General features: G+C 39.5%; 1 protein-coding gene across 2 annotated transcripts in view; it reads right to left on the reverse strand.

Moving 5' to 3' along the window:
- LOC131676856 (probable sodium/potassium/calcium exchanger CG1090) overlaps positions 1–13,055 on the reverse strand; it is a 40,662-nt gene extending 27,607 nt beyond the window's left edge. Inside the window, exon 1 of one of the 2 annotated variants that reach the window (XM_058956226.1) lies at positions 12,891–13,055. The gene's annotated coding sequence lies outside the window, so the exon portion shown is untranslated. Of the gene's footprint in view, positions 1–12,367 lie in introns of both variants that reach the window. The other variant, XM_058956225.1, reaches the window with a different exon arrangement.
- Positions 13,056–17,515: the final 4,460 nt, after the last annotated feature.

The following is a 17,515-nucleotide window of genomic DNA, read 5'->3' on the forward strand; positions in this document are numbered from 1 at the left end:
CCTTCGGGTTTGTAGATAAGAAAAACATTTTCTGATTCACTGGTAAAAGTACAGAATTACCAAGTGCAAACTTAATACTAGTTAATAAAAGAAACTTTCTAATTAAGTTCTTTTTCCATTTTGCCTTTGTCCTAATAAGGACGGTTTGTAGATAACTATGTTGATACAAGACGGGAATCTTTTAAAACAATTCAAACCTTGCCGACGATTGTTTTTACTGCGTACATCCATACGATCTTTCCCCTTTCGCAGCTCACACCGAATGAGTACGCTTTGCAGCCTTCGATGTTTTGGTGGCATTTTTAGTGGCAGTTACTACCGCCTTTTCAGTGACTGCGTTTCTTAGCCTTTGGCTTTTTGGACTTCTCACCGCCACCACCTCCACCAACGTTTTTCTTCTTCTCTCCGATGGTAGCTGATTTGATTGGTCGTCCGATGCAGCTTCTCACGACCACGCACGTCTGTTATGCACTGCGTCTTACAATAGGGGTGTCTGGCTTAGAGAAAAGCTGCGACACCCCTATTTATAGGTTTTATCATTAATGTTGATTTCATTTAAAGTAGTTTTCGAACTATTTAAACAAATTTTATATAGCAAAGAACGCATCGGTAGCAAGCATTGAACGTTTTCCTTCCGATTTATGAAACAAGATTGGCAATCCGTTTTGTAGAAGAAAAGTTAATAAGGTTCAAAATGTACGTAACGCTTTCGCTAATATGCACTACTATCGCTTTCTCGCTCGTTCTCGTGGCGTGCATGAGCCTTTCCTTTCCGTCCGACTTCTAATGGCTTAACCAAAATTAACATCCCGGCTTTCCCCCACCAACTGCTCTCGTCAAGCAACCCAATACGAATAATCATAGGAACAAACATGTAGTGGACCTTTATATAAACTTTTCATTATTTTATTGTTCATTTGCTGCACCATTTTGACGGCTCTGTGCGGGATGGGCTGAAAATTTTCACTTTTCCGAGTCGTTTTCGAAAGATTTTTCAAAACACTATTATTCCGTTGATAATGAATATCCTACATATTCCAAAATTTAATACAACATTGGTACAAATATTTTCGACAAAATGCCGAAGAAATTGATTAAATCCATTCAGTACAACAAAAGATATAAGCGTTCAAAATCTTACATCATTTTTCTTCCGAAATTTTGAAAAGGGGCCCCTATATTGAAAGGTAAGTCGTTAGTCACGACAAAACCGATTGTCGCTGGATTGATTTTCCAGTTTTCAACTGCAACCAGAATAAGCAGAAAAAACGGAACAGTCATTGTGGACTATCTTTTAGTAGACAGTAAAAACACATATACTCCAGATCAGATCCAACACGTATGGAACAATTCTTCCACTTGGTTCGTGCGGCCACCAAATCTGTAAGCGCATTTCAGAGTTTCAATAAAATAAATAATAAATCTTGATTCTAACCTAAAGCTACAAATTTCGAGTTGGCTGCCAAAACCTGATGCAACTGAACCCCCCATTCCATTAGGGATTTCATTGGGTAAAGGCAAACGAGAATGCAAGACTCCCCACCATCACACACATGGCGGAACAACCAGTCCAGCAACCTTGAAGACTCCCTCGATGCAGAGATGATCTAATGCAGTGACTACAAGCTTTGCGAGGCCAAGCCTGGGCCGTCCGATGAGTATTTCTCAAAAATTCCTACGGTTCCGACCCGTGAAAAAGTGCTTCCTCAAGTACAGCTTGTCGAAGAAGAACTTCTACCGAGGAAACATTAGCTCTTGAAACAGGATGAGATTAAACATCGGCAGCTAAAAGAAGAAGAACGCCAATTGGAGGAAAACCGAAAATTCACCGAAGATGAGGAGAACCTACGTGATCGTAAACCACAGGATGAGTAGGCACTAGAAAGGATGCGACAGAAGGTGTGGACGAAATCCTTCAAAAAGCGACAAGAAATCATCCGGCAGAACTGAAAAATCAGAGGGAGACCAAACTGATTTTGACGATAATGACCAATCCGTCGATTCAGACCGTTAAAATATTCCCGAAGACCCAGCAGAGGATTATTCAGCTATTCTGAAAGTACTGGTATTCTCGAAGCATTCACGTCGCCTAGAGCAACCTTATTCTCCCGCACAACGTCCTTCAAAACCCGCTTCGCAGCTATAGAGTGTGCCTTTGCTGGCTACCAATGGAAAAAAAAGATTGGCCGATACATATCTAACATCGAAAAGTCGACATTCTGCAGATACTCAAATCCAGAAATATGAGAACGTCTCTAACGATGCCTGAAGGGACATGCGCTGGAATTGGTACGAAACCGTTTGCTCCTGTCTGCCAGTGTGTTGTAGTGTCTTGCGAATGCTCTACGGATGCGAAAAGCGACCTTCTGTTTATTTATTTATTTAACACACACCTCAACAGGCCACACTCAGCCCGAATGTTGGAAACTTAAACTACACACCTAGAAAAAATCGTGTAAATTTTGAAATGACGTTTAATTTCGAAAATCGCTTAATTTAACACCACATATACCGTTTGATTTAAATGCTTATAAATGTGATTTTATGGCACTGCGCATATAAAGTATATCTCATGTAAAATTAAACGGAACACGGTGACATCTCGTCATTTCGTGAATTTTTGGGGGACGGCCATAGCATAGTTGGTAAATCGATTGCCTTGTACGCAGTTCACCTGTGTTCAATTCCCAATCCTGCACATAGGGTTAGATTTTTTTCCGAAAGATCTCTAACCCGAAAAGAGGCGAATAGTTAAAACCTTAATAATCAAGATAAAAAAGTGAATTGCGGTTTGTTAGTGTCAAGTTCGGAATAACGTCGACGATAAAATTCATATTTTTTGGTGTGTAATTACTCCTAAAAAACTGCAGGAATCGATTCCTTAACCCTCCTGACGTCGCACAAATGGCTCACTGAAAGAGCAGCCGTAGCTGCTCCAAGACGATTTCGCTAGATTTTCAGAGCAGCGTGTACTCCTAGACAATCCTACTAGACAATCGAAAGTCGAACAAATGCGATACACGATTGAAGAGGCGATGTAGTCTCGTGATAGCGGCATTAGTGGTGTGATTAGTTCGTCGATAGGCACTCTGAGAAGAACGGATTGAAAGGTATCGAGCTGGATGAATGGACACGGATTCTCGTAGCTTTGAAGACGAACAGGATCGCGCCCAGGGAGTTGTCGAAGAGCATACTGTATAAATTTGCGTTGAATTCCATCAGTTCGACCACTGCTCGTCATGTAATCCGGGTTCCACACTACCGAACAATACTCCAGCGTGGTGCGTACTGCGGCTTTTGAGACAGTAAATGTCTGTAAAGAATTTAGCCGTGTGGCAAATGAAGCACAGACTTCGCGGTGATTTACAAACAACATACGAAATGTGATTCCTAAATGTAAGTTTCTGTTCCCCTTATCACCTTTCTAGAAAGATGAAAGCTGCTTTTCACAATTGAGGAAAAACTGCGGTTGCCAAAGACATGTTTCGACAGATTTCGCATCCGGTTATTAGTGTACAGGACCACTACAGGGCCAGTGCTACGATCAGTACCGTCTTTACGCATGGGCACACTGGGCCAGAGCCAGGGGCCCCGGGATTTTGGGGGCCCCGAACTTAGGATGAGAATAAAATATTTCTAAAGGCTATATTCCAAAACATAGTCGCCTTAAATTGTTTATATTAATTCAGCGTGTGGATAACAATACATCGGCAGCTACTCGGAATCGCACATTGCAAACGATTTTCGCAAGGAAACTGTATAAAAGGTGGAAGAATGTGTCGATAGTCGTTAAAAAATCCTTATTTGGCAAGCGAACCGCTGATGTGACAAATATTCATTTTTTTCACTTTCTTGAGGTCTCACGAAGGCTCGATATTTTCTCGGCCGGGTGAGTACATAACCAACAATGTTATTTTTCTACTACACTACGCCCAGTTAAACAAGTTTTAGGTCTTTATTAGGGTTAACGTTCCTAATATCCCAAAAAAATTAAAAAAAACCCTTGTGAAAGTGTACTTGAAAGTCGACCCTACGTTTACTCTAAATTTGATTATAGGAGTCTAGGAAAAAGATATTTGAGGAACCTTGGACATTTGGTGATCTATATTGCGCGTAAAATTTTTTAAAAATATTTTTTTGAACATTGAACAGTATTGTGGGGTGTGTAAATTCAAAGTATGGTTAACACAAGCAGAATATTCTTGTGCTTCCGAAATAAAATAATTTTAATTTTAAAACTTCGGCTTTTGCTTGACTAAATCCAGAATCTCAGTTTACGGACAAATAATGAACACAAAGGCATATTATGCGTCACGGTGACGTTTACGCGATGGGTTTTCTGTTCCAATAGTTTGACATGACTCATATTTATAAGTTCGGGTAATTTCGATATTTGGTTATGAAAGCATTTTTGAACAAACTTGACCTAACAATTAGGGTATTGAAAATTTTTAGTTTCGAATTGTGAAAGTGCTATTTATTGTTCCAATTGAAATTTATTGTCCGTTGGTGTCTCCGCACTTAATGCTTATCACCGATACCAGGAAGGCGACTCCAGCATATGAAGCCCAGACTGACCACTTAACTAACGCCGCATAGTTCGAAATACCAATTTGTTGAATAGAATTGTTGTTATTACTTAAGGGGGGCGTCTGGTGTAAAGTGCTCAAACCGAAAGTTATTTTGTTTAACGATTATGAAGGCAAGGCAACAATGGATCTTTTGTATAATATAAAGATCTATTTATACATTCATTGAGAACGGTGAACGCGATAACTCTTGATAAAATTGTCTGGCATAGGAAATTTAATAAGATTTGTAAAACTTAGACTTGTAGATTACTCGATGAACCAAAAAATAGAAAAAGTTCGAGTTTCAGAAAATGGCTTCACGAAAGCCGAAAATCCTCATATTTTGCAGTAAAATTGGGTCACTTTTCTTCAGAATAGAGGTAAAAAAAAATTAGTCAGTTTTCTGTGGTTCACCGACAGGCTACACATATTGTAAATTGGCATAAATAAATCAAGTCAATTCGTTGATTAGTTTTTGAGTTATCGTGTTCGCGAATTTGAAAAACGAGAAAAACGCTATTAAAGGGTGTCCCACATCAAATTGCATCACGAAATAATGAAGAAAATATAGAAAATGACCCATTGGGAATTCTTTTTTGAACATTTGTGTAGAAGTAGTTTAGAGTGTGTTGTTTATACTGAATTTTTACCGCTGTCAGTTTTTTGAAAATTGATGCCGATAGATTCAAATATGTGTGTGTTATAGTAAATACGCGCAAGGAATACATGGCTGTTTAAAACTAAAGAAGTTCAGCGTGGCCACTGAGATAGCGGAAGACTATTTAAGAGGTGCAATACTAACAATTAAACGGATAAAAAGAAGTAGATTTTTTTGCCCACTACACCAGACGCCTCCCTTAAGGGACCACTTCAACGGAAAAATTATATCGACGATGAAAGTATTTTAGGAACACTGTTGATTACTTTGATGGGTTATGGCAAGACACGCATTACAAATAAATGAGCGTTACATCTGAAAAGGTCCTTTAGTTGTTACACAAATTAATAACATGCGAATAATGTCGATTTTGCATGAAGCTGATCTCAGATGCGTGCCTAAAGTTTTTTCAGCATTGAACAAAAAACCGAATTGGGTTCTTACATGAATTGCAGCATGGATTCCTTTTTATCACCACTGGTGTTGTGTGAATCCACTCAGCTTCTTCAAAAACGATTGGAGAAATGAAGTAGGTTTTCAAACTGATTTCTAAAGAAAAATTATATAGGAGAATCGAAGAATTCAATGCAAGTCAGTTGCAATGTAATTGACTGTGAGGACGCTTTCCAGATACTAAGTTGCCTTTTCTTCCAATAATCATCTGCCAAGCATTACTGATACCAGCTGGAAACTTTCACGTCAATACAATACAGCGTTTACCCCTGTGTGTGGAGCGTATAGCTAATTTTAAAAAAAACAGCTGTTTATTAGTCCTTGGGTATAACTAGTTTTGCTTCAACAGAGTTGTTATTGTAGAAGTTTTCAACCATAACTCCTTGTTCAGGGTTAGGAAAACCCGTGCGATGGTTTCGAATCGGACCCAGGTGAGCTGCGTACCACACAATCCATTTATAAACTATATTGTATCCGCGCCTTTCAAGAGATTTCGAAGCAGACATTCAATATATAGGACAATTGCAAAAATAAACACCACGACACTGAAAGTATTTGCAGATCGGTTCATGAATATACGACGAAAGTCTCATTGGATGTCTATTGCTGCGTATCTAGTCCTCATAGTCGATGACCGTACGTCGTCCTAGGAAAGGAAGACTCTACATATCACCTGCAATCTTGTCGATTTTTTTCGCCCGCTGTCCATCTCTTGTCCTTCTGTTGGATCAGCTGTTGTTATATGAACGACGGGGATGTTATTCAAGCAGTTGTCGCAATTCGTGTTCCATACGTTGTCTTCATGGTTTATGTTATATCTGCTGTCCACCTTAAAGGTTTCACAATACCTTCCACTCGAAAACACTGAGGGTGCTTTGGTCCTTTGGCAGCACTACAATATCACTATCCTCTGTCTCTTCTCCGTGTTTCTGAGGTTCGCATGGTACTTGGTCGTTTCTTACCGAACATGCTATTCACTTGACTAGTACCATGACTGAATGTTATAAACCACACCATTACGTGGATTTGTTTCAAAATTTTGTCTTAGAAGGGTTACTAGCTACAAAAACAATTGTTCAGTTATTTATAATATAACAAACAAGACCTCGCATTGTTTACTCATCCACCAGCTCTCGATCATACGCTGCTGTAACCCTTTACCGATATTGAAAACGTGCCTGACCTGGCAGTACAGAGATATAGAACTGGTCTTTCAAAACAGTAATGAAATGTCCGAGGTCCATTCAAAAAGAATTCATGAATTCAGTACATTTGCATCCGTTGTTCCGTTTTGCGTCGAATCTTGGGAACGATGGATTTACTTTGTTTTTGTTGACGCCTAAATTGACACATTTTGACGATTTTTTGCGTACAACATATGGCAAAGGGGCGTAATCGTACACCATGCTCCTGCACACAGTCCGTAAGGTGAACGAAAAAAATGGTAATCCTCGTAAGTAGTTGAAAATAGCGGTCTATATCAAACGAATATATTAATTTTATTCGTCAAACGTGGCCGAATTTTCCATGACAATACACCTCGTTTGTTTCGATTGATTGTGCCCGGTAAACTTGAGTTTATCTTTTGTTATACAGAATACTTACAAAAGTCACATGTTATGTGTCGTGCAATATGATAGATGTCGGCTTATTACATTGCAATTATTATACTGATACAAATTTATCTCCGAAATAAACATACAGTTACATTACAGGTACAATGTACAACAATGCCCTTAGTAGCATGTGAAAAAATAAAACATCGATTCCCCAAAAGTAATATAAACCCTTTTCAACTTGCGGCCTAGATTTAGAATTTGACATCAATGCAAGTCAAGTCATTTGTATCAACAAACAAGCGAAACTGTGGCTAGCTGGCCATATCTCAGATTTTATCAAAAAAGCTTTCACACTGTAACAAACGATCGATAATGAATGGTCAATTATGCTAGCAAATGTTCATAGCTTTATTTCAAAGAAATGAGATAAACGCTTACCTGTATTACTTTTTCCGAAATAAAACTTACTCTCAAAGACTTATTTCATGTTCACATTTTACTGTGATGCAATATGTGTGTTTCGCAAGATTACATATCCAATTTTGACCACAATCTAATGATTTTCACGTAGTGCTCGAAAGCCTTCTGATATGCTATAGTGTTGCCGATGGACATGTAAACAAACATGTTTTTACACAAAACTTACGGACAGGAAATTTCTGTTTCGGCACTATTTTTCAGGGAACTATAAATTAGGAAAGCTTCTAATATTTATAATAAAGAGATCAAGGTATGTTGAGTGAGTTCTATTATTTACTTACGGAGATAAATGACCCAGAGTGCTGCAGTGTCAGAGAGCGCCATACTGCGGCGATCTGAACTGAGATGCAGATTTTTGGGACAGGAAATCTTCGTAACGGATAAACATTTTGATTCGCTGAGCGTTTCTAAATGTTTCCCGACTTTTATTTTAGGTATCAAAGAATAATGGAGGCAATGCACATTACCAATGCATAGGAAAACGTGAAAACATACAGATGCGCTATTATCACAGATAACATTGAAGTGGTCCGTTAACATGTATTCGCTTTTTACGCCTCCCCAAATCGCTCACGATGGATGAATGATGGATAACAAATATCTACCTCACCAACAATACGTGTAAAATAGACAATATTTCAAAGAATCGTGGGATCTATTTCTGTAGCAAGGAATGTGAACATCGAACATGAAAGAATCTCAAAGTATCATAATATCGTTAGATTTCAAAGGCTGCAATATTCGGCCATCTATAAACGCCGCCCTACTCCACCATTCCTTCCCACCACTCTACTATTCCTCCTTCTTAACGGAGGTACTCTTCACCCTCAAACAACACCTTCTAACCAGAGTTAAAAATATTCAAATTCATTGAATGAAAATTGATCATATTCAGCCGCATTCATTTTCAATATTCAGTGACGCAGCTGAAAACGTCAAACGAACAAACCGCCCATTCATCAACGCAAATTTTCATTCGGCTCCGATTATTACACGAAGCGACCGTGCAGCAACGAATCAAACGCATCAAAGTAGGCCCTGGCACAATGTAAGCGATGATGATTGTTGTTTTATATGCTTTACCGGCATTTGAAAACATTTTTCTAGATAATTAGTGAAATGAATATATTGTACGATATTCAACTGAATGAATAAGAAGGGAAATTTGAATGAATATTTATTCTATTCGCCGCGAGTCGCGTCAGGTTCATTTTCAGCCGTCAAAAAAGAGCTTCGACTATTTTTAACTCTGCTTCTATCTATAATAATCATAATTATACGCAGCTCACCTCAGTTCGATCTTCCATCATCGCATATAGTGTGTTATGTCAGATCGGTCAGAAATGGTAATAACTTTTTAGGATTTACTCAAATGACGCAAGTTGATTTGCATTTTTCGTCGGTACTTGGACATTTACGACACCTAGTCAAGAAAATTTGAAATCGCGTTCTTTCTCCATATATTTTCATTACCATACGATTTTTTGTCATGACTAATGACTTATCTTTCAATATAGGGGCCTGTTTTCAAAATTTCGGAACAAACGTTTCGGAACGCCTATATTTTTTGTTGTATTTAATGGAACAAATCAATTTCTTAGCCATTTTGTGTCGAAAATATGTTTAGCAATGTTGTATTTAATTTTGGAGTATGTATGACATGTTTTTATGACGAAAAACCTGTTTTCTGAAAAGACTCGAAAGTCGAATAAACGGCTCGGGAACAGTGAAAAGTTCCAGATCATCTCGGTCAGTGTCGTCAATATGGTGCCTCAACCGAATAGTAAAAATGTTAAATGTAGGTCCGCTACAAAATTTGTTTCTATTATCATGCCTATTGAGCTCCAAATAGCAAAGGGAGCATCTCCTCAAAGGGCTCTACAATAGCGAGATAAAAATATTTCTGAGCTTAGCACGGTTAGTAGATTATGATTCAATTAGTTTGTGTCAGTCCGTGTTACTAGTAGAGGTATTTTTAATTCCAATGTTTGGAAAGCAACATACACTCCGAAAAAACCGCTGTTAAAATATCCAACCGAGGCTCATTCGTGATTGGTTCCCGTTAATTGAATGCATCGAGTCGCAAATCTTGAACAGAATGAATTGTGATTGCAGTTGAAGCAGCTATTCAAATCTGTCGGGTTGGTTCTTTTTTGGGATACTGCATATCAACGCCGAGAGAGAATATAATTAATGGGAAGCGGAAGTTTCGGTGGACAATCATCTTTAGTTTGTCTAGTTTCGTGCTTGTTAGCAAAAGCCAAATGGATAAAATCAGGCATATCAGTACCGGGTGATAAGATGACTAGTAGGATGATCAATTAAATATCATTAGATTTTAATTAACAGCCCGAAGTGTAGTCCCGACACTCCGGTTACATCACAGACATTACCCACTCATCTTTTTTTAATAATTTCGACATGGACTTGGCTCAAATTTGTAAGAAATCAAAAAAAATCAGGGTAGCCTTTCATCATCTAACTCTACACCAGTTTAAAGCTGTTCAATTATAGGGGCCCCTTAGATGAGTAGTGCCCAGGGCCCCTGAGTTGTCTTAAGACGGCCCTGGCTACGATTCTTCTGGCATTAGGAACCATTCCTGACTGGGTCTTGAGGATGCGACGAGAGGGTTTATGAGACCAGCGCCTTACTCTCTGAACCGCCAGACCAAGCTCTACGGAATACCAGAGCTAATTATTCGCTCGTTGATGAACCATTGGAAACTCTCATCCATTTCAGCGTCTCGGTTTAAAACCTAGTGAACCAACTCCAAGCAGCCGGACAGAAAAGCCACTTGTCAAATTAGCCGCTAATACAAGATTTCGTAGAGAAGCAGCCCGGTTCGATGCGACTGGACTGGGCCATCTACAAAACAAGGAGCTATTCAACCAGCCTCAATACGTTCGTGGAATTCATTATAGCCTTGTCCAGCCAGGTCCCTGCGAGCTTCCTGAACTAGGAAGCTCTCTTAGAAATGAAAAACGGAATCCAAATTACCCGGTGTCATTCACAGACGTTTGTTTCACAATTCAGCGGTGTGTTGTGTCAAAGTTTGTTTTGCTCTACTCTAAAGACACTTGACAGTTTTTGAAACCTGGGAAATATGCCGCGCTTTCAGGACTGTTTACACTAGAGATAATCAGGAGTCGGCTGGGCTCATCCGTTTCGGACATTTTCAAAGATCTGCGAAATCTGTTTCGAAGGTCAAAAGCTGCTCAAAACGTTGCTGTCAAGGGGGCGGGCATAACGTAATTGGCAAATCGATTGCTTGGAACGCAGTTCATCTGGGTTTGATTCTAAACCCCGCACATAGCGTTAGAGATTGCTTCTAGAGATTTTTCATAGCTTAAAAAAGAGGCGAATAACGCTAAGGTTAAAACCTCTATAATCGAAACAAAAAACGTTGCTCGAAAAGGTGAAAAATGCGCCGGCATCTAAAGCTACTCGGCTGGCATTTATCCGTTTTGGAATCATGGTTAAGCAGCTGTGCAACCATCTTGAAGCAGCGCAACTCAACGATCACCTCAATAGACCGAAGAAATTAGGAGTGAGGCTGCCGGTAAACAGGATTCCGATAGATTTTGTGTTATGATGTACATCACAAAACAACTTTTTTTCGAGGCACTCCGAGGATTCACTGCAACACCCTCAATGTTCAATATTTTGCAATGAAAATATAAAAAAAATGTTCAACTATTGCATTATTATAGGAAAATTGATTGAATATACCAAAACTCTCCGCATCGCAAAGAAAGTTCTTAAAACATGCCTTTTCACTGAATAAACGCCAACGAGTAACAAATGAAATTATTCTACGCCTACTTCCACCAAAAAATTTACATTTCTCACGCTATGCTCACAGCCAACGATTTTGACACATTCAACTCGGATTAGGCTCTTCTTGGGAATCACTCACGGAAATTTAATTTTCTCATCGTGACTTTTCGCACGCCTTGTTCGGTTCGATAGACAGTAAACACCGTTTGAATCATTTTGTTTTCAATGATAGACGCACTTACTCTTCCACCATACATAGTCCTTCACTTTAGATCTAGGATAATCGGATTAGCGCCCTACACGGAAAAGTGTTGGAACTCGAAGAAGAAGCAAAAAAACAGATTTCGTTCTATCACAGCATTGATTCTCGATGCTTGTTAGTATGCGTGAGAGTGTCCCAAGTATTTGTGTTTCTTTAAGTGGGTTGTGGGAAATTCATTCAAGGATTGCGAAACGTACACAATCCGACCAAATGACGTTACTGTGTGTAGTAGGACGTCATTGCCCCATGCACGCCGTCGCTTTTGCCTTTTTTTTTCTTTTCTTTATTTTGCTTTCCACGTTTTTCACGTTAATTCACGCCATGGTGACGATGGCTCCTGTTCATGCATGCCTACATCCTTGGAACTGTAGCAAAGCTAACTCAGACACATACATACTCATGCAGGCGCACATGCACAATTCTAGCTGGTAAGCCTACTGGCCATTTTCCAACCAGGTTTAGAGGAAAAATAATTGATTTTCTATTTTGAAGTGAACTGACGTTTTTTTGTCATCCGTTTTCTCTCATTTTTCACGATTATCTCACCCTTCTATCTACATCGGCGATACTCAAAATAAGCTTCGAAACAGAGGATAAAAATCTCACCTAGTTCCTTGCCCTGTGATGTAAGAAACTGAACTTTTTGCAGATTTTAAGTCGATATCCAAATTTTTCACTAATTTATAATTGACCGTTCGATTTCGCCGTTGCTTGTTTGCTCACATAACTATCCAATTCGTCATCTATCACAATCTCATATTCACAGTTTTCAATTTCCACCAGCACTGCTTTTCCTACGAACCTATTTTCACGTCGAATCGGATGTTACCAAATTTTCATACACTGCTCCCTGCTGGTTGCTAGACGGGTAGCAAAGCAGCCTACACCACCCAGCTTGACGGACTGGGCAAAGCCACGGATTGCAAGAGAATCTCGAAGAGAGGAAGAGAGAGAGAGTTTAAAAGCCACCCACCCGTACCCCACACACCGTTTCAAGGGTGGTGATAGATTCCCGACTGCACACCAGAACGGAAACACGTTTCTTTTTCTGCTTGTTCCTACGGCGACTGGTCTGGTGATTCAATACAACTCACTCCCACTCTCGATTTCACATTACTTGCGGTCTCACCTTTGCAATAACAAATAACACACTAGCCGAAGCGACGAATGACTGGCACAGGGGTGGTGGAGTGGTTAGTAGATAGTTGTTTTAGCCTTTTTCTCCGAACGGAAACCCCGTCGTAGCTGGCCCCCTTAGCGCGTCCACGATTGCCTCTGGACTAACTGTCGTCGGTGAAAACTGTCGGAATGTGTCCTGTGAGCAACATTGACGTTGGAATGTATGACCAGAGAGAGAGAGAGAGAGAGCGCGCGCGAACGCCCGGTCGGTATACTGTGGGCGATGCACGAGCATTTCGTATATAGAGTGTGTGAGCCATTCGGGTTGCCCACCCGACAGGCGCAATCACGGTGCTCTTTCTCTAGGTCGAAGAAGCCATTCGGTTGTTCGTGGAAATATTTATGGATGCTCATTAAGAGCTCGTGGACGTAAACATCGATTCCGGGCCGGGACCTGAAGTTATTTCGGATATTCTATTTTTGCGTTTTTACCATGACGGATGCGAAACTTGATACTGTGGCAAGCGGTGTCGGTTAGTGGTTGATTGCCGATACCTTGCCGGTTATTTTTAGTTTGAGTTCGTCTGGAATAGTTATACAAGGTGCCAGCGGTATTTATTGTTCGTTAAATTATTCCAGAGTATGGCTTTCAAACCTTCAAACTCAATTGAAAAGTTTTCCTATAGTTAACTCGTGTCAGTGAGTGAATTTTTTTTTGTATGAATTGCTCCTAGCTTCACTAGCCTCGTAAAAATTTGGAGACAAATCTTCATCTTTTAGAGTCAATCTTCTATCTTCTATCCTCTATATTCTATCTTTTTATAGTAAGATTTTTGACCTGGCTGTAGTGTATTGGCACTGTGTGGGACTCACGACTAACTTTCATGCCAAACCACTAAAAATAACCCTTACACTTTTTTCACCCTTCTTTACCACGGAACTACGTCAAGGTATTACTTCGTAGCCCCCCCCCCCCTACGAAGTAATACCTTGACGTAGTTCCGTGGTAAAGGAGGGTGAAAAAAGTGTAAGGATTATTTTTAGTGGTTTGGCATGAAAGTTAGTCGTGAGTCCCACAGCGTTCTGCTTTCGTCGTGCTTCACCGACTGAAAGTTCCCCGATGCACAGTGGTTTATTTTGCCAAAAACACGCGATTAATTATTTACACAAAAACGGTCAAGTTTAGATCAATAATGTCTTCTGAAAGTTTTATCAGTATTTAAAGACCTTTTTTCTGGTTTAGTACATTGAGTGATTAATCTTCCTAAAAGTGAGGTAATTTTCTTATTTTTTCAAAATGTATAGATAATGAGATCATATGTTCTGCAATGTTGTAGAGCTACTTTTTGCGAACAACTTTGCTTAAGAGTCCAAAACTGTATATTCAATACTTGTGAAGTTATAGTGCCTTGTTTGTGGATGACCCCTTAAAATCATTTTTTTAATATAACTTTTTTGGTATCGTACCTATGAATTTAGAATGTTCTACAAAGTTATTTGCGTCAATGCCACCCGCAACTCTTTAGAAGAACGTTTCGTTCTAGCTCTTCTATCTTCGAAGTTATTTAGCAATTTTTGAAAAAAATAGTGCTATTTCCAATAGCAATAACTTTTGAACGGGCAAAAACGGGCAACCAGCTATAGTTATAAACATTAGTACAACAAATAAACTACAAAATCCAATTTATTTCATTTGTCTACCTTTGTCTCCGGTGCTGTTATGGACGGTTTAGGAAGTGCTTTCCGCTGCTTAGTATGCATTTTTCATTAAGTGAAATTGTTCATCTGTTCCTCTCTGGATTCTCTTTTTACGTATGCGTGTGCAGGAAAGAAATTGAGAGAGAAAGAGAAAGAGAGAGAACAAGAGAGAGCGAAAGAAAGAGAGAGAAAAAGAGAGAGATTGGAGAGGACCGCTAAGCGCACAACTTCTACGAAATCAATATTAATTCTTCAAAAGGGCTAATGAGATTTTTGTAAACAAACTTATTTCGCTCATTATTCCGCTGCCGAGTTGAATTTCATGAAAAATACACATGAATCAACATCTTTACCCTTGGTATATTCAATTTCAAAATTTTCTGCGTTGAAAGTATAACAAATTAAGAGAAATTAGCAAAACAAAAGTTTTTTTACATATGTTATTAGCCCTATTCAAAAGTAGATATGGAAATCGCCTTTAAGAAAATCAATGTTACACAGCTCCACTATTTTTTTAAAAAATTGCTAAATAACTTCGAAGATAGAAGAGCTAGAACAAAACGTTCTTCTAAAGAGTTGCGGGTGGCATTGACGCAAATAACTTTGTAGAACATTCTAAATTCATAGGTACGATACCAAAAAAGTTATATTAAAAAAAATGATTTTAAGGGGTCATCCACAAACAAGGCACTATAACTTCACAAGTATTGAATATACAGTTTTGGACTCTTAAGCAAAGTTGTTCGCAAAAAGTAGCTCTACAACATTGCAGAACATATGATCTCATTATCTATACATTTTGAAAAAATAAGAAAAATATCTCACTTTTAAGGAGATTAATCACTCAATGTACTAAACCAGAAGAAAGGTCTTTAAATACTGGTAAAACTTTCAGAAAACATTATTGATCTAAACTTGACCGTTTTTGTGTAAATAATTAATCGCGTGTTTTTGGCAAAATAAACCACTGTGCGATGGAGCAATTTCTCCCGACATCAATACCCGCTTCCTTTAGCCATTTAACTCTCAACTTTATCGAGATCTACTTGGATATTATTTGGATCTCAACTTTATCGAGATCTAATTGAATATTATCTACCCTACTCCGACTGAGAGTTCCGCGGTGCCTGAATTTCTCTCTGTACCGATGTCTGTTACGTAAGCCAATTAGGTCCCAGTCAATTAGAATCCACCCTACTATGAATTCCTCGGCGATGGATTTATCACGATTCCGATGCTTGTTTAGCATCATTTAGCTCCCAGTTTCTTCCCGATCGACTCAGTCTAGTCCCCGGCGATGGACCTAGCCTTCTCGACGGGTCAGCCAGTATGTGCCGAGGTTTGCCAGCGATTCCTTATGGAGCGTGGCTTATGGTTCACTGGCGCCACAACGACCCGCTGCTGGCTGTTCCACGCGGTCTATTTGATTTAGTCCCCGGCCGCAGATGCAGCCTAGTCACTAGCTACCCGGTAGGGCGTCGTGGTCGGTCCGGCGATTCCGGTGTAGCCTAGCGACCAGTTCGCTGGCGCCCCGATTGCCCAAACTGCTGCATCGCGTACTACTCAACTGGTTCCCGGCGGTGGATCTAGTCTATTTATTATTTCACGGCGGCCTTCTAAACTGCGGCGCTGCTTTGTTGATCCCTTCGCCACTTCCTCTGCAGCTCGGAGAGTATACTCGACGCTGTTTTGTTGATCGCATCCCAGATATGCTCATCGTGGCACATCTGTTCGGCTATATTGTCGACTGCCACACCGGACGTACCCCTTCGAAATCTTCCATACTTAGGGCACTCGAAGATCACGTGTTCCGGTGTCACTTCCACATTCACAAACGCCGGGCAAAGGGGAGACGAAGCATGTCTAAACCTATACAGGCACATACTTCCAGAAGCATACATGCCCGGAAAAAACTGTGTCAGATGGAAGTACACTTCTTCCTTCCTATGCACCCACGCCGACACATTTGGGATGAGTCGGTGGGTCAACATTCCTTTCTAACACGAGTCCGCTCTGACCAGTCTCTTTGCATTTCGTGTATTTCTTCGCCGGTAGCATTCCACGTCCTTAGCCAGAATGATGCAGATGGGTCTCTGCCGTCATCATCTCCACTTCCTCCAGAGTCTCGCCAGTTCGTCGCTGTTGTGCTATCTTATGACAAACGCCTTTTTGGGGTACACTGAATTAGATATGCCACATTACTTGTCTAAAAAATCTCTGCAAAGTGGCGTTTACAGAATTTTGACATTCTGCTTGGTTACTGAGATATAGCGAGAAACCTGATGAGAAATTTGTAATTTTTTGCTTCAAATGACTGTATCTGGGGAATGGCTCAAATTATCTTGATGCATAATTTTTTTATATGTAAAACTATCTGAGAAACACAATGGCATAATCATTTTCAAAACAAAAATGCACGAATTGTGAGAAAAAAGCAATTTAAGTTTTAAACTGAAAATGTGGCATATTTGGCAACACTGTAACCAAAAATAACTATTTTTTCTAGATTCCCCGACTCATTGCCTTCAAAATGCATCTCACCGATTGTTTATAGACCAAATGAATCCAAAGATATGAATAAAAGTTAATAATTGATGATTTTTTTCTATGGAAAATTTTCCATGCACGATTATGACACGCCATACAAATTTTGTCATCTAGACACACCTATGACACGTGTGAGTGCGACTTTTGTTTACATTTATAGTAAAAGCTCGCAACATAGTCAACTGATCTTCGTAATATTTGAGAGATTAATACAGAATAGATAGAAGCATCAATTGTCTTCTTTGAATTGTTTGTATCATTTATAAGTTTCAAGATATTCAATCTCAAGCTTTAATAATCGCTTTTCTCGAAATGTGCAAAATGGCGCTTGTCATAAGATAGCACAACAGCGACGAGTTATCGTCAGGACGATGCCATCTAAAAAGCCAA

Source organism: Topomyia yanbarensis, chromosome 1, assembly GCF_030247195.1.
Source record: "Topomyia yanbarensis strain Yona2022 chromosome 1, ASM3024719v1, whole genome shotgun sequence".
In the NCBI taxonomy this organism is placed as follows: Eukaryota; Metazoa; Arthropoda; class Insecta; order Diptera; family Culicidae; genus Topomyia; species Topomyia yanbarensis.